General features: G+C 35.1%; 1 long non-coding RNA gene across 1 annotated transcript; it reads left to right on the top strand.

The window, feature by feature from the left end:
* The first annotated feature begins 9,794 nt into the window (after positions 1–9,794).
* Positions 9,795–16,439, top strand: LOC136290218 (uncharacterized). The gene is made up of 3 exons (XR_010721048.1): positions 9,795–10,101; positions 14,585–14,664; positions 16,367–16,439. It is a non-coding gene; the product is annotated as an uncharacterized lncRNA (long non-coding RNA).
* Positions 16,440–25,708: the final 9,269 nt, after the last annotated feature.

Below are 25,708 nucleotides of genomic sequence, written 5' to 3'. Positions count from 1 at the left end.
GTGAAATCTGAACATCCCCTGGTGCAGCATCTTGTGAAGCCATATTGTATAGCCATTTATGTTCTGGCAAATAAGAAAGTGCAGGGATGTATTTTAACCTCTATTGTTGACTGGATATGAGCTGAAATGAGCTGATCTCAGTATTGCGGTTACAATAGAGCTGCTCTGAGGGTGGCTTTGTCAGAAGTTTTTGTCTTTCCCTGAAGTTTTCCCTGAACTGTTCAAAGAGAGGTCTGCATATTTCAGAAAATGATTTTCCAAGAACCTAAGTTACAATTAAATATAAGATTCTCATCTCTAAATGTCTTTAAGCTTTGCTGTCACACTGGTGAAAGATTGTGCCTGATAAGGTAGGATTGGGACTTTGTATGTTACTAGTTCTGGATAATTGCATGCTGTGCTTTGAACTCATTTTAAATTCTCTTCATGCCAGCATAACTGTGCAAAATGCGACAGAGTGGAACCAATCTGTCCTAGCTAATACCAGATCTCTAGATGTGTATCTGTGTTTTAATGCATGTTCTAGTATTGCATCATTATTATATTTCTGTTTACCAGTGTAATAGTTTATATAAATTTTCATAATCTGTTGCTCTTGCTTTCATAGGACTCTTAAGTAAGAGAGAGAGGCACCTGCTAATAGAAAAAAAAGAGTTTCTTTATAATAAAAAATGGAACTACTTTTAAAGTTTCAGAAAATTGTTCATTTTCCTAGTGGCTTTGTTGCTCAATTGGAGATAAACTCTGAAGCCACCTGAACTTTTATTTTCCCCCAGGAACTTTTTATTTCTAATACAATAGAACATCTGTCAATACAGAATCAGATTCATTGCCATGTTTCTTAGCAAATGAGACTGAAAGGAGGTCAACAAATAACTAAAATGTTTTATTTTGTTAAATATTTTTAGATATTGCTACTTTCCATTTTCTTTCATATCTTACATAAATGGATGTTTTTCTTTAATGACAGTAGAAATCAGCTACTTCTGATATTATAAATCTCCATAACAAATGATGATAATCGTTCACAGTGACACACAAGTACATCAGGATATACTAGTTTTGATACTGATCAAAAATCCTCTGGAATTATCGCAAAGTTTGGGGTTTTTCAATCCTCTTGGCTTCAGTGGAGTTTTTGTTCAGGCCTAATGATCTCAACTGCTTTGGTAATTTCATTTGTGCTGTAGGAAGTGGGAAAGATTAAAACCCTTATTCCTAATTTTTTTCTGGGTTTTTTTTTGTTTGTTTTGTTGTTTTGGTTTTTTTTTTAACCAGTCTTTTCTAAAAATTTGTATCCATGATGAAAGAAAACTGGCAAGGATAATGGAAACTTCTGATTACATAATTTTATTTGTCAAAAATAAGTGAAAAGACAAAAAGATTCTGTTCTGCTGATAAATATCTTAGTAGTAGCTCAAGCTAATTAGGAAAATTTGTTTCCAGAAAAATCAGTTTTCTTTTTTCCTTTGCTGGTTGAACTCTGGTAAAAAATATATTACACTATTAAATTTTGAATTTGGTCCTACTGCTCTAGGTAGTACTATATCAATCACTTCATTAAATTTACTGTAAATTTCATTAATGAGGTCAAAGGAGAGTCTTGTGTTTTTGTTTGAGTGTCTCTTTTTATGAATTAATTTTGGTAGGAATCTATTGTAATAATTTTTTGCTATTACTTGTATGAGTATTTTGCAGACTGAATTAATTAAGAAAATTGGCCTATAATTACTGCTGCTACCCATATCCTACCAGGTTTCAAAATTACAGAAATAATTACAGTCCTAAGAGAGTCAGGCAACTTTTCAAACGTTGCATTATACATTCTGTACTAAATGCCATGGAAGACTTGACTAAAATGTTAATGCATCTCAGCTGGAAATCCTAGTGTGTCTCTGCTAAGAGCTTTGCTTATAGATAGAATTATTTTGCTTGAATTTTCAGAAAAGTCTGCAGTTCTGATGGTCTGTGGATTTGTTTTTTGCTGCTAAATTAAACCAGTTGATACCCACATAATACTGTTTTTCACAGTAAATACCTAATATCATTTGTGTTTTATTTTGTACAAGCTTCAAACACTGGAAGGAAACATCTGTGGGGACATTTGAGTAGATAATAGAGTCATGAGCATCATGGATCTCTTGCATCTTATGGGAAGTCTGCTAGTGTAATTTTTCCCCCCATTTCTTGCATTGTCAGTCTTTATATGTTATTTCATATCTGTGTTTCATCTTCACCTGTTCCATTTTCTGAGATTTTGCAACAGACTCTCTTTGCCACCTGGCTCCTGATGAGTGCAGTCACCCATAGCCCATCTGACAGCCTGGTGTCTCAATGCATTTCAGGGGGAAAAAGAGTAGACAAGCTGAAAACAATTTATACCCTGCTACCTTACGGCAACTTCATATGTCAGTGGTTCAGAAAGGAGATGATGGAGCATTTAGTGACAGTTACAGTGGGCAAGGGTCAAACTCCGCACTCAAAAAGCAAGCTGAATCCTCTCTGTGTCTGTCTGGGACACAGCCCTACCTCACAAATAACTGAGGTCACTGCTGAAACATGACAACATGTAGCAAGTGGTCAGAATTTCCTATCCCCTGTGAACATCTATTTTTTGGAGTCATCCAAGGCAAGGATCAAATATCTCTCCAGATAACAGAGGTGAACTGTGGGGGAAGATGAATCAGGGAAACCTTATAAATATGATTGCTTAGCAAAAGATTCTTAAAATATGAAACTTATAATCGAAATAGAAATGGAAGCTTACTTTGAGTTGTAGGATACCGAGTCTTAGTTACTATATAACCTGAAAACAATAGCCTAGCCAGCTGAAGGAGAATTCCTTTTGATGGAGCGATACCTTTCTGCTGGCTAAGAAACCAAAGGTCAATGTGGCAAAACAGAAAAGTCTAAAGAGTAGTTTTTAGAGTTTAACATAGTATGGTAATGTAGTAGTTCCTATAGGCTATTTGTAGATTCTATAGGATTTTGTGTCTTATATTTGGTCACTGTAAATTAGAATATTTATCACAAAAGAAGATATAATGCATTGTAACAAGGACCTCACTCTCTTCGCTCCTCTTCTGCTCTTGCCTCTTCGTCGTTCTATTCTCTGCTCTCTTGCTCTCTCACCTCTTCCCCCTGCTCTCTGACCCCTGCCACCTTGCTCTCTCACTTCTTTCTCTCTTAACTTTTACCCCCTTGTTCTTTCTCCTTCTCTCTTTGGGACTTCCCTTCAGCCGAGGCTGGTGGCTGGAGGCAAGGCCCTCTTTACCCACAACCCTTGCAATAAAATCATATATTCTAGAATATCTCAGGAGAGTCAGCAGAGTTCCTTCTCCCTGCCGTCAGTGGATCCCCCGACAGTGAACAAAAACAAACAAACAAACAAACAAACAAAAAATCAAAAAAACCCCAAAAAAACCAAAGAACTAAAAGCCTAAATACTGAGAGAAACCAAAGCAGAAAAAATACAGAGAGATCCTATTCCAGAAATTGTTTTCCTTTATTTACTCAATACTGCAAAGAGAAAGAATTATTATACAATTTATCCCTTATGCACCTGGATGGATTTACAAGAAGAATGGATCTTTGACCTAAGTAATTTTACATTATTAGTGTTTGTGAGTTGCACAAAGACCAATCTTATTTTCTCCTCTAAGATGCAATGAGACATTATAATATTTCCCCCATGTGGTATCTTCTGTAATGGTGACTAATCATTGCTCTTCTGCTAATAAAAAACACACATATATGATATGAACCTATTTCATATAGATGATAATAATAATCTTAGCAAAATGGCATATCTTATATTATAATCTGAATATTACATTTGGATTGAACTTGCACATTGTTGAAAATCCAGGGTCCTATTTTCAGGTATTTAAAAATGTTTAAACACTGTAAGCAACACCATCAGCTTTGTTTTCCTAGAGTGACTGCATCTGTTTCCTTTCAGTAAACAAGTCATATGGCTTGGTATTAAACACACTTGGATGTGTCTGCCGTATTGGATTCTTCCAGCCCTTTTAAGTATTTCTCCACCTAGTTTTGGATCCCACTTAGGTGTATGAGGCTGCTCAAATCTAGAAAATTATGAACTGAAAAAATAGATACCTTTCTTCCAAGGTTATATAGGAAAGGATGCTCACAATCTTTGTCATTTTCTGATGCTTTCACTGGATGATTTCATAGGAGTTTCTTTGGTTTCAAAATCTTCTTACTAGGAGACTTCCTGGAGAATCACTTTACAGAAACTTAAGGTTCTGTGAGAATGTGCTAAAATCGCTACATAGCACTTCTGAGTGGTAGCACTTCATCTTTTAGAAATTTGTCCCATCATAAAGTTGCTTAACAATTCTCATCCACATTTTTATTTCCTAGTTTTTCCACATTTTTTGCCCTTTTAATGTTTCTTACTGCTTTTTTATTTCCTTATCAATGCTTATTAAGAAGTGGCAGATCTTCCCCCCATTTTGTTTTTCCTCCAGCATTTTATATTTTTCAGATGTGCCCACAATTCTTTTTTGAGTGCGAGTTTTACTACCCATACTGCACAGTTTCACCACACTCATAGGTTTACATTCCTGTCAGGAGATGCTGACATAAGATGTTGACAGAGTTTGCATTATAAAAGGGAGTTACAATATATAAGAAATGGAAGTCATCATATTGCATGAAATATGCTGAAGTACGGAAGTAATAAATGAAGTATTTTAAATCATTGAAAAGGAAAAGAAGTAGGATCTCTTAAACCTCAGAGACTAAGTACTAAGAAAATTAATCAGGGTGGAAAAAGACCCCAAATGTTTGCAGTTCCTGTTTTGTCTAGTTAATGACTTGAGTAACCTAAATAATACTGGCATTATCAAAATGGATTAGCAAATATTTATGCTAGCCTGACTGTTCAGCATGTCTGCACTGATGAATATAAACATCTTGTGGGAAAAGGCTGAATTTGCAAAGGCTTCAACCTGCATTGTGTAACAGGACATAACTTAATATTTCTGATTACCTAAGATGAATTCTAATGAGCACATTTTTATAACCTCGATCATTAGATGGACATAAAATATTCCTCCAGTAAGTGTTTGTGGAAAGGATTCTTAACAAATGAATTGCTAAACCTTTGAGAGCTTCTTCATGCATTCATTTACATGCCTTTGTAATAAAACAACGACGGTTTGCTGGAAAATAGACTTGAAACCTAGAATTCAACCAAATGAAGGAATATTTTCTGCCTTCGCTTATTATTTCAGTGAAGCGTCACTTTTCATGGAATGAGAAAACTGTCTCTAGAACTGACTGAATTCAAAATTGAGGGAAGAATTTCACCTTTTACATATCTACTTCCCACAGAAGTGTCCTTAAGGTGATAATATGGACCCAGGTGAGAGTAAACCCTAGCCTGTTGCATGAGGCAGCCACGAGAAGTTGGAAATGTGTATTATGGAAAGCTATATTATGCATAAAGATTTGTGCACTTGATTCAAAGCTGGATTATGAACAAAGTTCTTCACCATCTGAAGTGAATGGTCTACATAGCAGGATATAGAATTAATGTCTGTTGAGCCAAAGGCAGGTAAACAACTGATCTATGCCATGTAGATCAACTATATGAACTCAAAAATCAAGCTTTGAAACCTTAATATTTTACTCTATATTGTCTTACACTCCAAAAACTATCTACACTCAGTGATAACACAGCTCTTTTATTTTCTTCCTAAAGTATTCCCAACACTGACATGTACAATGTAGTGCTCTGGTGTTTTGCACAATTTGCAAAGCATCATAAATTAATGAAGCCATCAGCTTTGTTCTGTTCAATAGCAGTCCCACCATATCCACACACTAGGACCTTCAGTGTTCATCTGATTGGGGTACCTCTACAGAATTTCTACAATATAATACATTAAACAGTTTTTCTTTCCTATAGCCATCTCTGTTTTCAAAATAACCAGAGATCATGACGACTGGATACATTGTGTTACACTTTCTAAGTTATTCTCTTCTATGGATTCCAGTGCGTTTGTAGAATTTCTAGTATAACAAAACAAAACAAAAAAAAGATATAGGTCAAGGGTTTCTCCGCTGTTTGATATTATGGCATATACAAACAGAGGGATCTCTACAAGGTAGTGAGACAGTGACCAAGAGCTAGGGATGGCTGATAACAGAAGATATAATGCTGCTTAAGGTAGGGCAGACAAAAGCTGGGAAACTGAGAGAATACTAAGCAGAAGTACTAGAAAAGAAATGTAATAAAATGCTGAGCCAAAAGGCTAGACTGAGAACCTGGTCCACAGTCAGGCTAAAGATCATTATCTGTATTACAAGACAGAGAAAGGGGAACAAAGAGAAAGACTAATGCCAGTTTGGGCATGGTAACAAAAAGATAGGAGGCTGGAGTGAGGTAACCTTAGGCCAGTCAGAATAGAAAACAAAGTCACAGAGAGATTTCCTGGAGTGTGTCTGCAGTTGAATGACACTTCTCATGGATCTTAGCTGCTTGGATTGTGTCATGTATCTGATTGAATGAAATTATGAATGTGGCCAAAAGATCAATCTCAAACTTGCAAGTAGACCCAGCAAGTAAAATGTCTCACATCTCAAAGATACAGCACTGAACTCTGAAATACAGAGATGTCCAGTATAGATCACCGCATCTCCTAGAAGGATGGTTACTAAACATGGTGTTTTTCTTTTCATCATAAGGATATTTTTCTTTCTATATTTCAAATAAATACAGTATTTTCACTTATTTTCCCTTTTTTTTTAATTTTAAAAGCCATTCCTAATCTTATCTTTTCAATCATCAAAATTTGTTTAGGGTGTGTGTAAATTTCTTTCCAAGATAGATGAATTCAAAATACTTCAGTTGAAACAAGAGGTAATAAAATGATGTATTTTTTGTTTATCAATGTATTTTTCAAATGTTTATCAATGTTCTTCCTTTGGTTGGGTCAGAGGTAAGCAGTTATATTTTTTTCTTTCTACCAAAGTGACTGTCCCTACTGTGACTGTTGAGAAGAGGATCACATTCTGAGCATCAGAAAGCATTGTGTTTTATCTACATAAATTTTTGTAGTCTATGGGAATGTTACCTGTTTGCTTTAACAATAAGCACAACATATCTAATAAATAACCTGAAAAAGTAAGTGAAGGGATCTTTTTCAGCCATTCTTTCATCTCTTAAAAACCCAACTTTGTTCAATGACTTGAACTTGGAAGGTAGGAATAGTGCAGAATGATTTTATACTTTTTAAAACCCTGCTGAAGTCTTGAGCTACGTGGGGTGGGTTTTGGTTATTTTGGGTTTGTTTATTTATTTTTGGGGGGTTTTTTTTTGGTTTTTTTTTTGTGGAGGCAGGGTACCAAGAGGAAAGAATACTTGGAGGAAGAGAGGAAATAGAGTTATAGAGTTAATTTTCACTTGTGGACATTAGAGAAACCTTGGACTAAGAAATACCTATTAACTGTGGAAACAGCAGGTGATGACAGCACGAGTCCATTTTTCCCCTTTATTGAGTAAGATCCTTCGAAAAATTTTGCTTGAAGATATTAATAAATCTATTCTATACAAAATCTGTCATGGTACAATACCTTACCTCACCAAGGAAAAGTTTTTTCTTTTTTCCTTCACTCATTCATTACTTATCTAGGCTCTAACCTTTCCAACATCCCCTGAGTTAGCTTACAGTACAGGCTTTTCTACAATGATTTATGCATCACATAATGAAAGATTCATAATAAGCTACACTTTTCTCAAATAACCCCCTAAGTCATTTTGATTTGCCCTTTTAAAAATATTTTTTACAGTACTTGATGCCATTTTATTCACTTATTAAACAAGACTACTTTTGAAGAATGGAATTTTATTAATGTCTGTTTTAAAAGTAAGTTGAACTTGGCTTATAATTATGCCTAAGTAAAAAGTGGGTAAGCTTAGCAATATTGTAATAAAATTTTCATAACCACACAAATAAGCTTTATTGGTATCAAGAAATAATAGCATCTCTGTAGCCATAACCCACAAACTTTCTGAACTGAGGCACATATGGCCTAGAATCTGGTGGTAGATTGTGCCTGAAGGTTGAAGGACTTCAACTGCACTGGGTCCTGGGAGGTCCAGGTCTCGCAGGCAGTGTAGGATTTCATCTCTTCTTCTGCCTGCTTTCAAACTGTGAGCCTATTTTCTACATTTTGCCAGAAAATCTCATAGGCAAATTGAAGTGAAATGGCAAATCAGTAATTTTAAATACAGACCATCTATCTGTACACTATTTGCTTTTAGGGACATGCTGTTACTGTGTTAGACCTGATGAGAAAAGTTCTCCTAAAATTTTTTGCTGTAGTCAGATTCTTGGCCAGAATCAAAATTGATTTTCATAAGTTTACTGAGAAAAATGTAAAAAAAAAAAAGTTGAATAAAAAAGCTTATTACATATTTTTATTTGTTTTTACAGTCTTTATTGATGACAGTGACAATGAACATATGTATTCTAAATTTCATTGGAAATCACATTCGCTTTAATTTCATTAATTTTCAGAATGCTTTTCTGATGGACTCCTCAGAAGATATTGAAAACTTTGAAATGTTGAAATTTTCTATAAAGTTGGTACCTTCAATTTTTTATATATACTCAGCAATGAAAAGACCAGTTGCAATTAAGGCAAAGATACTTAAATGAAAAATACTTGGTATCTGGCAATGTCTAAATGAAATGAAACAGAGAAGAAACTACTGGAATCATAATTAGACAAATTATTTCAGCTTGCCAATTACTGCACATAAGCACTTAAAAGCAGAGGTAAACTGTAATGAGCTAATTATTACTGAACTAACATTTAGCTGTAATTAATGATTATTTCTAACATTTTGAGGTTCTAATTTTTTAATCAATAGTCTATCCACTGAAACAAAATATTTCCCTAATAAGAGGTGTTGTTTCTTGTCTTTCCAATTCACCAGAAGAGACTCCTAGAAATGAAAAGGGAGATAATTTCATCTCAAGAAGACATTCACAAAAAAAATTGTAAAGGAACTGATAGACTACAACTTTCCAAAATTGTAGTTTCTAACAAAGATTGTGCTAAATATGGAATAAAACATGTTGAATACATAGAAATATTTATCTTTAACTAGAAAAAAACATGTAAATGAGTCAAAGTGGACATATCCAAATTATATTTTATTTCAAACTTTGTTTTAAATAATCATGTTAACATTGTCTTGATTAAAGAGGAACACCAGTGTCTAAGCATAACAAACAATCTTGGAGGCAGAAAATCCAGTTTATTTGGTTTTCTTAAATCTTAGACTACTGGAGATAATTAGAAGCTTGGCAATTATTGAATGACAAAATGGTTTGGGTTGGAAAGGACCTTAAAGATCATCCAGTTCCAACCCCACTACCGTGGGCAGGTGTAGTGGTGTGTTTTTGGTTTTATCAGTTCTGCGTATGTATTTGTTCCTTGCTTTTATGATGTTTTATATAAGTTTTAATGGTTTGTTCCATGTACCCCCATGTTAACCCCTTCATGGTTTACCCCAGTTATTGTTATCAGTCAATCATAATTATGGGTCCAGTCCATCACTTCGAAGCCTCACCCTGCATCTAGAAAGTTCCAGTCAGGGCATCGAGTGATTGGGCAGGGTCCCCGTTATTCCCTCCCTTGCTTCATTGATTTGTTATAATATTTGTCATTTGTGTACAGGGTCACTCCCTTCACCCCTCGGATTGGTCCCACGCTGTACCCAACCCCATGCCCCTCCCCTGGTTATAAGGCGCTGTACAGAGAGGACCCCTGCTCTCGTGGGCAGACTCTCTGGTGCTGAGAAGGTCCCGCGTGGACATCAATAAACTCCAGCTGAAGTTTACCCAACAAAGTCCTTCCTTTTCTACCTTGTCTGCTCATGCTTCTGCAGGACAAGGACCCACAGGATCGGGGAAATATCCCAGGATATGGAATCGTACCTCAGTGCCAGGGGTGGCCAGGCAACGCGGGACAAGGGTCCTGAGACACCACAACCACCACAGGCAGGGATACCTTTCAGCTAAAGATACTTTTAACAGTCACCTTGTTTCGCTGCAAGAGGTCTGTTATCCTAGCAGCTCATGTGATCTCATTGTTCTAATAACAATCATGACTTTGGAGAAAAAACAGTCCTCTTGTTTGTTTATCTTTTCATTTGTGAAGAAACTATATGCAGTATCAATACTTTGAATAAGATAGTAACTTGCATTAGAGGCTAGAATTTAAGGAATCGGGTAAAACTCCTCATTGATGTACAGCATGTTAACTAAAAATTTTGATTATTACCCTAGGAGGACTATGCTGGATTACTGCAGTTATGGATTTGAAATTGTGGATTTTTAAGTTTTAATCAAACAGTATTGTTGTCTGCTGTTTTATTTCCTGAAAACAATAGTGGCAAGACTGTCATCCATTTGTCTTCTATTTTCTGGGGATTTATTTTTTGCTTGGCTTTTGTTGTGGGGTGCTTTTATTTTTTCTTATCTGAAATATATTTGCTGATGAATGGGAGAGATTTGATCCTGTTGTATGCCTTAACTCTCTCCAGTGTTGAATCCTATTTTTAGACCTTTTAAAATGCTCTGTTTTGAGCCTTTCTAACAGTGGCACAGGAAAAGCAGAATTCAGACTGAATTAATTTTTAAAAATTTAATCACAGAGCAAGAAAACTGAATTAAATGTCCACATCTTAATTAAATAATATTTTAGGAAAAGGTGCAGTTAAACAGTTCATTATTTTTAACATATCAAGTAAAACAGTGCTTCTGTTGTCACTGTTATGTTGCTACTGAGATGCATCCAAACAAGTGAGGGTAAAAGTGTCTATCTGTGTCTCTGGATATCTGTGGATGCTTTGATATTTAATGTAAAACGGTGATATGATCTGTCACTTTATCTACTGTTCTTCAATACATTATCTTTTTAGTATATTATTTAGTTGTTAGTGTCTGTCCTGGAAACCATTCTGCTTCCCTGGCAGCCAGAAAGTGCAGATTCTAAGAAGCATATTCCTGGGTAATTGTAATGGTCATAGTATAATGAGGTTTAAGATGGGATTAATAGTAATTTTTTTTGCTCATCCAATGTATCTTTTTTTCAGTGGAGTGGAGAGATACTTTCTAGAGAAAAAAGTGCATTATCATTTGCAATGAAGGAGAGAGGCATCTCAGGTCCAGTTCCTAATCAGGAATCACCATGGTAAAGGGAGTTACGCCCTTAAATGTTTCTTGTGAGAAGTGAGGATATAAAAACATACATGTATGTACTTATTCCCTTTAGCCTATGCATGAAGATCTCTGTTAGACACTTTGTCCTTCCTTTTTATTAATAAATTTGCTTACTGTGATCCTTTTGCAAACATATCCAATATAGATACAAATTTGAGCTCTTTAAATTATGTTGAAAACTTTGACTTTTCATATGTGCATATTAAGACAAATCCTAAGAAAACTGCATGCTAAATACTCATAGTTCCCTAGGCATGTCTGTCATCAACAGCCTTTGCCTCCAGAGTTAAGAACCAGACCATAAATACAAACTCAGTTCATCATCATTCTCCTGAAAGGGAAAAAGAAACATAAAATAAAAAAAAAAGTTAATGATTCTGCATCACACTAACGTGCAGAATCAGATGACAATATAAACTTTGTATTCCGCTAATGCATTTTGCTTGAAGCATGCTCTTCTGCTTTCCTTTTTCATATATACACTAGAATCTTCAAATTCTCATTTTTTTAACCTTTGTACTTGAATTAGCCTTCAGAAACGTCTTCAAATGTAATAAGATAAATATGAAACTTCTTTTTTTTGCCATCTAGTCTTCTGAGAGAAGTATTTCAAAACATCTTTCTGGATGCATACAAATTTCTCTACTACCAATAAACCCATCAATTTTATTTATAATGCCCTGTAATGTTGGTTCTAAAATATAATTCTTATTGCAATAGGTCTATTAAGTTTTTATAACTAAATAAGTATTTGGATGAATGCGTTATTGCATAAGGCAAGTTAATCATTCAGACCACTACTAGGAAAGTTCTGATCCTCCTTCTGTTTGAGCCAGGAAAATACTTCTTCAGGATGAGAATGCAACCAATCATAAAACACATTTTACATATTTGAAACTGTGTTGAACTGACTGTAGAATCTTTAAAAGACAAGAAAATGCTCTCCAAAATGTGCTCACACATTCAATGTAGTTATTACTCATCCCTAGCCTGATTGCTATAGCATAGCTTTTTCTCCAGTGGTTGATTTTATAGTGAGATTTGTTCAGTAAAAGATTTTTGTATAGAAGGAAGCTTTAATCCAATGAATTACTCTTTCTTTGGAGCTTGTTTTGGGGATTTATTTTAATGTTTCTGTTGAAAATGTCTTCGGTTTGGATGTTTGAACTATAACTTCAGTCTCTGTACTAGACTGCTTGAAAAACAACCTGTGGAAGTGCATTTGAAAATGAAGTTATTGTTCATTGAACATGTTCTTCATGTACATTTTCATGTTCCTTCACATGTAAAGCTGTCAATCATTTTAATATGAATTACAATTTTCTATGTAAGAGCATAGTTTTGGTTAAGAATGAGCAGAGAAATTCATGAATCTACAAATAAAAGAAGTTTCAGCTTAGAAAAAAAAATCAAAGGTTTATTTAAAGCAAATATTATTTTTCTTAGTGAAATTCTATCCAAGAATAAAATATCTATATTTTTGGCCCAAATAGAGAACTATTCAGCTTATACTACAGGCCACTCATGGCAGTATTCAGTTGTTTTACATTTCGGTTATTCGGCATTTCAGTGCCAAATGCTGTTTTAAATGTTCTTGAGTGCTGATACCTCCCATTTCCAGCAGTCTTTACTGAAGGCTGTAGGTTTTTTGAAGATCCTGTGTCATGGCAGCTGTACCTAGAAGTAGTTTCCAGAAAACTTCCAGCTGGTTTTGCTGTCTTGTCAGTAAAGGTAGGCTTTAGTTGCCTAAATGTAAGTATCAGGTGCCATTGAGGGAGACAATAGCCATGACTGCAGGACATGACATAGACAGGACTAGTGAGACTGTTGAATTCTCACAGATTTCTAATTATGGACAGAGATTAAATCCTCTTTTCTACTTTGACATGTTTTGTTATCATTTTTGGAATTATTTTATTAGGGAAATAGTCTGCTGACTTGAGTTTATCATAAGTATAAACACCTATTCTTAGTTTTCAGTGTATCCATTGTTTTTGTTTTTCAGTGAAGGAATAGATTTCTTTATTCTTGTTCCTAACTACCTATTGCTATTTCTCCATAAATCCCTACCTAGGAACCTGTCATGATGCAGTATGATAGAGCTCATCTGTGTTTGTATTTCCATGTTTGTGTAGTGAATGTTATGATAACTTGTCAGCACATGGAGGTCTTCTCTTGGTTCCTGTTGATGTTTACTTCTTTCTCAGTCTAGGATCTGCTTCTGTGTTTTCTAGAATGCTCTTGTAACTTTGTTCTTTTTTTATTGGCCTGCATCTGCAATTTACATCTGAACTTACCATGTATATTGCAACCTACTTTTGTCAGTAGCTATTCCTTCTTTCTTTTAATTAATCTAAAAATCAGTTTTGTCCAGCTTAATGTTTAGAAGTCAAATAGCTGACCATGGGCCAGCATTTACAGCCATGTCTCCAGTGCCACCCTGTGTCTCAACTCATCATCCTGTGTAGGTACACCTCTGTGCCACATCCTGTGTCTCCCTTTCCTAAGGTCTCAGCTGTGATACCAGGCCTATATTTCTCAATACAGCATCATTATGTTAGTCATTTAAACATTGTGGTGTTGCCATATAAAGATAAGATCGCCAAAGCCACCTGACCAATTGTTAAAAAAAAGATCTGCTAAAAACCAACCTGCTAAATGAGGTTCAGTTAAAGTTTAGCGAGAAAAGGTCTGCCAAACATCGGTGCTAAGGGTATCAAGCTTGCAATCTCTTTATTAGCAGTGTAAATAGTGTTTTATGGAGCTGCAAGATTATGGTATGTATTTAATTAATACTGATGAAAGAAAACTTTTTACAAACCTTGCCTCTACGTATTCTGCAGGTAAATGCAATAGGAGTAACATCCAGGCTGATTGAACAGAAGTTGTTCTGGTTAGTATATAGGATTTACTAAAGAATGATGACGTACTTGTACTGGGAAAACAACGCCATCTGCTTTAAACTTGCTCAAAAATTTCTGACCCAAAATTTCATGCACTAGAAGAGGTGAAAAGGAGAAATGTTTCAGGTCATTTGTGAGAGTGAGATGATTACAGAGGAAATTTCTTTTACAGTAGCACTTCAACTTCTGTTTCACTTCTTTGTATTCCTTCTCTCTAGGCTACTAGAGTTACCTGCGCTTCAGGAGTAGTTCAGCAGTTACTTTAGTCTGCCTTATATGTCTTTTCCTTTTAGGAAACAACTATGACTTTCATTGCTCAATTGCAATGCTGTCAAAGAGTGTTTTAAAGTGTGATAAAGTGTTCTCTTTTTCCTCACTAAATAGACAAATCTAATTATATTCTATCTTTTGCAGAAGTGTACTGTGTTAGAAGATACTCCTTGTTGCCTTAGAACTCCAAAATGACCAAGAATGTTTTTCAGCAGAAAAATTATGTAAGTTTTGTTTGGAAATCGTAATTATCCTTTAAAGTACTTACTGGCCTTTTGTTATCCCCAAGACTACAGTCTAGGGATAAAAGCACATTCCCAGTTAGGTATTCCCCTGTGGGACCCTGTGGGAATCCTCTTTATTTACCTATTCTGTACCTTGACTTTGGTTTCTTCAGTAAAGGATTCTTTGCGAGTACAATGACAACATTCTGAGAATGAGCATAATCACCCAATAATAAATTTGTCATTGACTCTGTGTTTTCTACTTCAAATTGACTTTGAATTTTAATCTTTAGTTCATGTGTAGTCTGAACACTCCGGATTAGGAATTGCTGAAAGGGGAGTATATATTCAAGGAACAAAATATCTTACTTTTAATATAAATTAAATGTGAAAATGTTTCTTTGTCACCCTGGCACATGCCCAGACACATTTTTGAGCCCAGCTTCCATGTTTTGGGTGCAAAATTACTAAGATAGGAATGAGCCCTCATCTTTAGTCCTTTTCTTGAGTAAGGTGCTTCCAGTCTGAATATTTTACTAAGCCTAATAAACATCTGTGTATATAAATAGACACCTACACTGACACAAAGAAAAAAAACCTTGTTTCCTACAAGAAATAATTCCTAGAAAATTAACTGTAAAACAGATCTTATATACTGAAAACAGATCTTGCTGAATCTTTCTGAGGGACAGGTTTATCTCCAGGGAATTTGTAGAGAACACTTTTCAGGACTGGCAATTGAGAAAAATTTTCTCCAGAAGAAGTAATTGTAAAAGTATATTAACTTCTTTTTTCTTTTCCCACTGGAGCATCATTTAGAAACTCAGACTAATATCCAACCAAAGCTTTCAGAGGAAAACTGGTAACCTGGTATTCTTACCAGTGATTTTGAATACTTTTCCTACTGACATGTTTAAAGTATAAGGCTCTAACTGATTTTGAATCCTTGAAAATAAAATGAATGACATACAAATGATGCTAGGAAGTACTTGATGCTTCTGTGAAGCCATATACTTCTTATACAGAAACATGATGGACATCATGTGGGTGTTACTACCAGGCAGTTTTAGTGCTGTCATTTTAAACCAGTGCAGCTTTTCTTAATATGCCATTAATTTTTATTTAATTGATGCCTTGGTTTTTAAGATTGGGATCATTCTGAAGCCACATCATTATTCTATGCAGCAGCTCACTCCAGGCCAATTTATTTTCATGTCTGCATTCTTTGGTAATGTCAGATCTGTTTATTCAGAGCAGCTAAATCTGCCATGTGGTAAATGATAAGAAGGAGATGGTCAAGTATGTTATGTTTCTAACCCTCTGAGTTCTGTCAAAATTATTGTAAAAATGTGTGATATATTTTGAAGGGAAAAGAATAATGTGTTGTTTTATTCTGTGGAACACTTATGAATTCCATATAGAATACTATTAGTCTAGAAATTGGATGTGCCAGTGTACTATAGAGAAATGAGTTTTTGAAATGAATATAATAGTCTGCATCAAATGAAGAATGCTCTTTATCATAATATTTGGCATTTAGATAGAACTTTTCTGAGACTCTAAGCATTTTATTAACATTTAATAAATACAGCACATGACACATTCTTCGAGGTAAGCAATTCTCCCGTTAAATTAAGAAAAAAAAGATAACAGCATGAAGAGTTGGTGGTTAGTAAGAACCATCATAATCTGCCTTTCCTAGGCTTCTTGTTTCTATGAGACCACAGTCCTTCATTCCTCGAAAAGGAATAGCATACCAAGAAACCAAACAAAATTTAAGATGAAGTCTGTATTGCCTTCAGTAAGTAAAATACTAGGGTGTATTAGTTTATATCAGTTGTTTGTCTGTTATGTTATTGCTGGTCTAAAATATGGAAAAAATTCTCTGTAAACTCTTGATAGGCTGGTGGGTGATGATCTTTTATACTACTACTGATAATGAGCTCTAATAATGATAATGAACTACTAATAACATTTCAAAAATAGTATTTTTAAAAGATATTTCTTAACATATGAAATATAACATCGCATTGTATTTATCCATACTTTGTTTTAGAAAATGCATATTTAGTTAAATGAATTCTTTGCTTTAATTTTATAATGACATGTAGACATTACAGATAGAGATTTTCATAAATTAGTGGTCATTTTCATTAAGAATTTGTTATGACAGAACTTTGAAAATAGGAAGAAAACTGTTCATTGCAACATCTTAAAACTGAATCTATCTTTGACCTCTTGAATTCTTATGGTTGACCAGGTGCCAGTTTGCCCTGTTATATTTTTATAAAGTACAGATTTACTAACAGAAATGTGTTCATAACAAAATACTATTTGCTGCTGCCATAAATCATGTCATATCCCCAACAGCCGTGGAATTATATTATGTTTGGAAGATCAGTAACTAGCTGTATCTCTGTATTTTGCCCTGAAGTTCTTACTAGTAATGAGAGTTTAAGAGCCTTCAGGACCCTGAAGCAGAGAAGTAAAATGAACTGAAGGAGAGAAGTAAAATGAAGCCACTAAATTGTTTTGGTTTTTTGTTTTGTTTTGTTTTGTTTTGTTTTGTTTTTTGTGGTGAGGAACAAATCCAGAGAAACTTATAAAAGTGTCTCATAAATTTGATGCTTGCAGAGAAAATACGTATTTTTAACTGACTGACAGAAAAAAAAATTAAAGGATTTTGAATTAGTGTTTAAAGTGTTCAAGTTTAAGAACAATAAATAGCTAACTATTTCTTCTGCTAAGAAAAGTATTGTGGGTTTGATTCCTGTATGGGTCATTCACTCAGGAGTTGGACTTGAAGATCCTTTTGGGTTCCTTCCAACTCAGAATATTCTGTGCTTCTGTGACTTAGATGCATAGGATTATAGACTGCAGCAAAGAAATATACTAAACCATGTGCTTCTGTTTTCAAAAGGTGTTGCAGAGCTCTAGACATTATGGAATGTTTCTGCACAGAAATGTTATGTAAGCATGAACTGAGAAATGGAAGGTTTTTCCTTGAGATCACCAGCAAGAGAGAATTGGAATAGGAACTACTTAATTATCTGCCTTTCTTTTTCTCAGTCATAGTCCCATCTAAGGTGGAATGTTGTGCATTGGATTTTGCTTTGTGAGTGCTGAGATCTGATAGTCTGTGAAGACAGAATAACCTACAATATTAGAACAAGTTTCCTTTGCCTCCTTCTAGTGGAAATATGCTTCAGGCAATCCTTCTCAAAGTACACATGAATACTTTTGGTTCTCTTATTAAACTTGTAATGAAAAGGAAATCCAACATGGTATTCTTTGCTAGTTCTTCTGTCTTACCTGCTTCCCCTGGGACATTGGGGTTTTTTTTACTTTTCTTTTTGCTTTGGTTTGTTTTGGGGGGGGGGGGGGCTTTTTCAGAGACTTTAGGAATCCTGTTTCATTTTTCTTGTAACAAGCTATAACGCCAAAGTATTGGAGGATTTTTCTAAACCTAAAAACTTAATGAACACTCATCTAGACTAGACAGGGTGACACACTTAGTCTTAAACACCAATTCCCTATGCCAAAAAATCATACAAAAGTCAGTTTGACCACTGCTTGTTCATTTCTTACATCCTAAAACCCAAAATCTCAAAGTATATAATTTAAAAGATCACTATAAAGAGTAGAAAAAACATTTTATTTGTTTTGAGATGCTTTTCCTATTTAAATAATAAAGAAAAATCAGCTACTTATGTGATTTGACTTTCCCTCAAGTTTCTTTAAATAAACCATGGCAAATTTGCCTAGCATGTCATACATAAGGTAGGTGTTTCAACGCATCATGGACCATGAAGGACTAAGATTACTTTATTTAGAATCTGCAGTGCAACAGAATTATCTACATCATACATGAAAAGGGCAATAACAAATCCTGTCCCCTTCAAGAAAAGATATTTTTTGTCCATTTTTAAAAAAAATTTTATAGAGGTGATAAACTAAACTGATTTAAAAATAAAAGTTTAAAAATTAGATAATTTTCTTTGTATTGTCATGCAAAGTGTGATTTCTGATGGTTTTTTTTTTTTTGGTTGGTTGGTTTTTTTACCTTAAGTTCTATAAAACTATCCTGCTAAAACAGAGAAACATTTTCTCCTCTTTTCATGAAAATGTTGTTTTAGTATTATTATTCTTTTTTACTTATGTTATGTAATAACAAAATACTATCACAGATTGGTCTGAGTTGCAAGGGACCCAGAGGGATTATCAAGAACAACTCTTCAGTGAATAGCCCATACAGGGATTGAACCCATGACCTTGGTATTACTAGCACCAGGCTCTAATCAGCTGAGCTAACCTCAGCATCATTGATTAAATTAATTTAATTTGAATCCTATTTTTCCGAATGAAATTCTAAAAACTGATAAGTATTTAAAAAACAGTCCTCCACTTCCTCTTTTCTCCTGCTGAGCAGATCAGAGGTGGATGGTGATTGCAGTTGGCCTCTAAGTGTTCACCTCTGCCAATCCTTCCTCACACTTTTCCCCTGCTCTAGTGTGGGTCCTCTATGGGCTGAGTCCTTCATGAAGTGTCCCAATGTGGGGTCCCTGAAGGAGAGAGTCCTTCAGGCAAAATTTGATTCAGTGTGGGCTCTCCATGGGCCACAGTTTCCATATTGCTTATCAGGGCATGGTTGAGGAAGGAAGGGTCTTTTGAGACTATCTGGGCCACCCCAGTTACTCAGGCAGAGCTGCATAGATCTGGCTGCCCAGGCCCATCTCCAAGGTGGGAGAATCTACAACATCCTCGGGCTACTTGTGCCAGTGCTCAGTCACCCTCACAGAACTAAAGTGTTTCCTGATGTTCAGAGCTAAGCCCCTGTGTTTCAGTTTGTGCCCACTGCTTCTGGTTCTGTCACTGGGAACTAGTGAGAAGAGCCTGGCTCTGTCCTCTTTGTACCCTCCCTTCATCTATTAATAAGACCTCTCTGACTTTTCTCCAGACTGAACAGTCCCAGCCCTCTCAGCTTTTCCTCACAGGAGAAATGCTCCAGTCCCTTTAGTCATCCTTGTGGCCCTTTGTGGCTGTCTGCCCATCTCTCTCTTGTACCAGGGAGCTGAGAGCTGTAGGGTTTCCATTACTGTCCCTCTCCCATCTCCCAGGGGATGAGAGAGGTCACAGTGTGGTGGGTGAAAATCAGGCCCTGCAGGAGGGGATGTGGGGCTGCTGGCTGACATGAGTCAGCAGTGAGCTCTGGTAGCCCAGAGGGCAAACTGCATCCTGGGATGCATCAAACATGGCAACACTAGCAGGGAAAAAGAGAGAATTGTCCCACTCTACTGCGTTGGTGCACATGTAAGTGACTGGCTTTATTTAATAAACTGTGGATTTTTGCTTTTAGCAGTCTATACTGTTGAAGTGGATTAACAATTCTCTAAGGTCAAATGAAATCTATAGAGTTTAGCCAGTCAGACTGCTTTTACAGCTTTTTATTTTTTAAATTTTTTTTTAATTGTTCTGTGTAGTACATTCATTATGGCTAGTTTTTCCACTAAAATGTTTATGCTCCACAAGATAAACCACCATGTCTATCTGTGAGAATAGGAAAGATAACTCATGCAATGGAGATTTTTCAAGCGTTTGTTTTCGTAAAAGCAATTGTATTTCTCCTTTTCCCATGTTAGAAAAAATCTTATCTAGAATCTCTAATCTTAACAGTGAAGGTCTGCTTGGTCTTTCTGTTGCCTAAATATTGTGCTGATTGTGGCTAATGTTTTACTTTGGTAAAAGTGTTTTTTGTTTGTGCTGGAGAGTAACATCCCCCAGAAAGGTCATGACTTGTAAAGATACATGAAGTGAAGCGAGTGGCACAAAACAGTAGGTAGCAAAGCATTGTACAATTCGGTGAACAATAAGGTCAATTACTTCATATCTACTTGTAGTTCAGCACAGCTGGATGGAAAAAATCTCAATATCTGACTGGCATTCTGTAGCAGTTTAATGCAGAATAATAATAGAGTTTAAATTGCCAGTTTACCAAAAGTGTCGTTCTGAGTGGGCTAGCACAGAAATGAGAAGAAAGCTGTCTGTCAGAAAAGTATTACAAAAAGAACTGAAAAGTAATAGTAAAACAGAAAAGAAAGAAAATAGTAGACAGCACATTGCTTGTTAAACCAGGGGTCTGATATCCTAGTTTTTCATACATTTTTTGTCTTCAAACTAACCGGTCAGACTATTGCAGAAATTCTTTACTATTTAAACACTGTTAGTAGCTTTTATAAAGCCAATTAACATCAGTAAAAAGTTCCCAAATAATCAACATCTCAGTTCAGAACTTCCTTTGCACTAGTAAAGTTCTTCAAAATGTATGAATACTGAGAATATATACAATTCTTCAAGTACTGCACTCCAGTGGAAAATTTGAACAGTAAAGATTAACTTCCTAAATGCATAAGAAACATCAGGCAGTACTCCACTATGGAGATGAAGCATTAAAAAGTAATAGAGGACAATCAAAGAGGAATTTAGCATATACTGATAAATAGGCAGGGAAAAGATCATTTGATATCATTAAAATCATCCAAAAAGAGGATGAACTTGCCTGGGAAAGCCATATATATGCTTTCACAAACTTTGTGATTTAAAAAAGTTGACAGGAACCGTTAAAGAAGTGCAATGATTTTGATGTGATCTTCCCAAATTTTATGTCAAATCCACTGCCACAGACAGTTTAGTGTTTGCATGCAAATTTAGAAAGACAGTAATTTTAGAACTTGGACAATATTTTTATAAGGATATTTTAGGCATAAAATATATACCTCATTGGTATAAAGGAAGGTACTATATTTTAATGATTATTAGGTTTTCTTCACAGTTTAAGATATTTGGTTCAGGTTTATTTTGTCCAGAAAAGAGGTGATAAAATTTTAATGTTTTTCATTGTATCATTTTTACTGTGTAGGTTAAACATGTTTTAAATGTTGACTCAGAAACATAAATGCAATGACAGGATTTTTAAAACAATTTTTCCTTTCAATATTGTTTCCCTGTTCAGCTAGTCCAGGGCTACAAAAATGTAAGAAAAATCTCGTTTATGAAATTTACTTTATAGGAACACTCTTTTACAACAAACATTACCCATTCCTAGAAGCTTGCTGGCAGATTAAATGAATAAATGGTCTAACCTAGTGTGGCAATATTTCTAAATTGAGCAAAATAAAATTAACTTTAGTGCTGTTATCAGTGTACTAGGCTGTTGTCTAAATGGCAATTCCTTGGGAAAATTATAATTGACTGCTCTCAAGGCAACAGTTCAAATACAGAGGGTAATGGACACAGGGAAACAAGACAAAAGTGAACAAAATTGTGTGACATTGCTGACATGACAATGTCAACAAGTCCTGATATTTTCATTCAGTCTTACAATACACATACAGTTTTTGACAAGCTGCCAAGCTCTAAATTTGACGGTTTCTAGCCACGATGGCTGTTTCCGAATTTTTTTTTTCTTTTTTTACCTGGGTAATGCCTTTTCTTCCTTGTCATGAGAAAAAGAAAACATGTCTTGCTAACCAAAATTTATAGATCAGGATAGAAGCAATCATAATTAAATTCTGTTTAGTCACATCAGCAGTTCAGGGAATAGGGTGACTGCTAGAAATTTTCTCTATGCAGGGTATACTGATATAAACATCACGAGATAAAAACTTACAAGTACACTTTCTTCTGAGTTTCAAATCAGATTTTAGTTCTTTGCTTGTGGTAGGGATTATGTAGTACATAAACTTTCAATTCTAACAATTAGTTCTGTTTCTTCTTAATTGATTTCCTAAATCACTTAACAATAAATCAAAAAAGTATTAGACAGCCTCAAAGTATTACAAGACAGCCTCAATTTTCTTAACTTTCTTCCCCATATATCAGACATCCTAAAAAGTGCAATTTTAATCCCTATCGTGTTTCTTCAAAATTTATAGATTCTAGAGCACTGTTAGAGTCCACAGACTACTTTCCTGTATGAAATTTTAAAAAGGGTTAAAAAAAGAGCAGTTACTGAATTACTAAGTAATCACATTAATCTACTCTTCAACATTAATATTATCTAAGATCTCAAATACTGGAAAAAATTATGTAAAATAATACTATTTTAGATACCTTGTTCTGAAGCTAAGTCAAGAAAGTCACTATCAAATGAATGAACAGATTTTTTTATTTATAGGAGAAAAATGAGAAAAATTTCAAGGGTTGCAGTGGTCTATACATGGAAAGGCATTTATGTCTTGAAGTATCTCAGGGGTTTCTCACTACAGTGTAATTCTACAGTGCAGTTCTTCAATCATTTGCAGCATTTTGAGAAAGCCACAAAATTATTATTTTTTCAGTATTCATGTCTTTTTCTAAAACCAAGATAAGAAATTTGCTCTAGAGTTTATTTAAAAATTGAATAATGTAAGGTTTTTACATTGTTTTGTATAATTTTCATTATTTTGAGAAATTGAAAATAAGAATAACACACTGCATTCTCAGTTACAACCTGAGATGTACTGCAGATTAACAGCCAACAGACATCACACACAACAGTGTACCCCCATTAAATAACCTGCTAGAGACAAGGTATTGCATAATGACAACATAACGAAGAGTCACACCAAAGCTCTTAAATTCACTGTACCTGCATCTGCTGCCAATGGTACATTGTTCCATACCTAGTCTCACTGAAACCAATTGTGGACAGAATTATTTTGCTTAATTTGGAAGAAAATATCTAAAACACGCATGTCTGAACATATGTATTTATCTTATATTGAATTTCAGTGCAGGACTTTTAAATGTCTTTCTAAAAGTGGATATAAATTTTAGCTGAGCTGAGACTAGAGAACCTATTCACCTAAATGTAAATTTTTGGTGGCTATTACAGACAAATCAACTGAAATAGAATGACATGAAAAGGAAAAAATACAATTATTTGTCTGTCCTGAAGTTAGGAAGGAGCTCTAGCATGTTGCTCTTAAATTACACAAACACTCAGGTTATAAAATGAAGGCATAGCCATTCCACATTACTTTTTCAGGTCCTTTTGTGAGGTAGAATGCCACTAAGTCAGATTGATGGACCCACTGGGAATCTTTCTAAAACTTATTGCTCTCTTGCACATATACTGCTGTTTTTTTCACAGATGTATGGGAAACTACTGCACAGCAGCAGTAGCAAGTTTATAGGTGAGATCAAGGGATTCTGAACTGTGAGGGAACACTTGGCCTTTGTGAAAAACTAGCAGCTGAAGCTCAAATTTGTTATCTGCAGCCTCTCCAAAATAGAGTGGTCTCTGTGGTCTACTTAAAAACATTAGTATAGCAAGTATATACAACTACTCTTCAGATTTTTAGACAGCAAAGATTTTCAGTATTTTGAAAGAATCTGAGAACACATATAGAGAGTTTTGTTTTGATTTTTTCTTTCTGAACCACAATAGAACTGGAGAGAGATGACTACAGGAAGACCAAAGGATTTAGTAAAAGGCCTGAATGAATCTCCTCAGTCAGAGATGCAAGTAATGACCTCCAATATGGTGATATCAATTTGTGGAAAACACTATCCTCTGGGGTGCCCCAGTCTGTGACTTAATGGCTGACCTGAATGGAGAGCAAAACAAAACTTTATTATTTGGAAGAGGAGGGAACAGGCGGTAAAGGCACCTTCCCTATCAGAGTGCAGAAAAGGTGGTGCTAGCTCCATTAATCTTTGTAATGACCGCCTGCTACCTGCCCCATGAGCTCCCTCTGGGGCATTGTAAACTGCAGTAGGCACATTGGCTGAACAGGAAATCCTTCTCCTTTCTAAGTGAAAAGCCAGAAACTGGACCTGAGGGTTTGCCTCATGATCCTTAAGAAAATGAACTTCCATTAACTTTTGTGTAGTCTGTGCTTTATCATGACTTTAATGGTTTAATGATTTAATGGTCCTTGTAATTCTGTTTGCAGATAATGTGGCACTTGGCTTCCCTGTAGTTTGTATTTGAAGATAAAATTTTGCATGTTACAGCTTTCACATATGAAAATTTACAGCCATAAAATATGTTTAGACTATATATAACTTTTTTTCCTTCAAAAGATTTCTTATGGAGGATGAAAAAGAATTTTTTTACTTGGTTACTAATTTTTCCCCTCTACTTTCCAAGGCCTAAAGCAGCTTGGTTTTCTTTGAATACATGGAGCAATTGTCAAAGAAAATGAAAATGAGATAGGTGTGTTTTATGGCTTCCTTTCCTTATAAAGTAAATAAATACATCTTTTCTAAAAGATAGTTGCTGTTCAGCATCCTTGACATGCAGCAATCACCTTCATTAAATTTGCAAATGATCTCCTGAATAGTGACTTAGAAGATGTTAATGCCGTAGTAAACACAGAAAATTGTGAAAATTGTGTAGTAAACTCATAAATATATCTAGATATGAATTAACTGCTTGAGTTAATACAAATGATTTTAAGTTAGGCTTTTAGAGAGAGTAAGTGTATGTTTGGAAAAAAAATGCATTTATCAGCCCAAATACACTTGATTTAGATGTATGCTAGTCTCAGCAGGAGTGGCACATCACATCTCAGTAGTCCTTCCACAAGGAGTATTTCAGCAAATTATATTTTTGATTGGGTGTGGGGGACACTTTGTTATTTGTTTATGTTTTAAGAAATCTGAGAAACAGGCCTTTGGTAAAATCTAGATGTCAGAAGATGTCATATACATATATATATGTTTATATATATATGTTCTCTTATGTGACACGTGCGTATTTCTTACATTCTGCTCACAAATTTTCTTCCTAACTTTTGCCATATCAATAAGAGGTCACTTGTTTCTATAGTATAAGGATTGGTTATGGAGTATCTGCCTGCAATAACTGGTTATCTCTGCTGAGCAGGTATTCAATTTTTCTTCTGCTTGGACAAGAAAGAAGAGCAAGGTCAGTCAAAATGACAAGTGCACACAAATTGTAGTGCACACTTCAGTTGATTTGTCATGGAGGTCTAATTGTAAATAGAAAAAAAAACACAGCTACACCCTATAGCAAAGGTGGTAGTCACTGGGGTGATTT

This window comes from Chamaea fasciata, unplaced genomic scaffold, assembly GCF_029207755.1.
Source record: "Chamaea fasciata isolate MVZ Bird 193981 ecotype frontalis unplaced genomic scaffold, bChaFas1.0.hap1 SCAF_5, whole genome shotgun sequence".
In the NCBI taxonomy this organism is placed as follows: domain Eukaryota; kingdom Metazoa; phylum Chordata; class Aves; order Passeriformes; family Sylviidae; genus Chamaea; species Chamaea fasciata.
The sequence above is the reverse complement of the archived record's forward strand: the minus strand, read 5'-3'. Positions and strand labels throughout refer to the sequence as shown.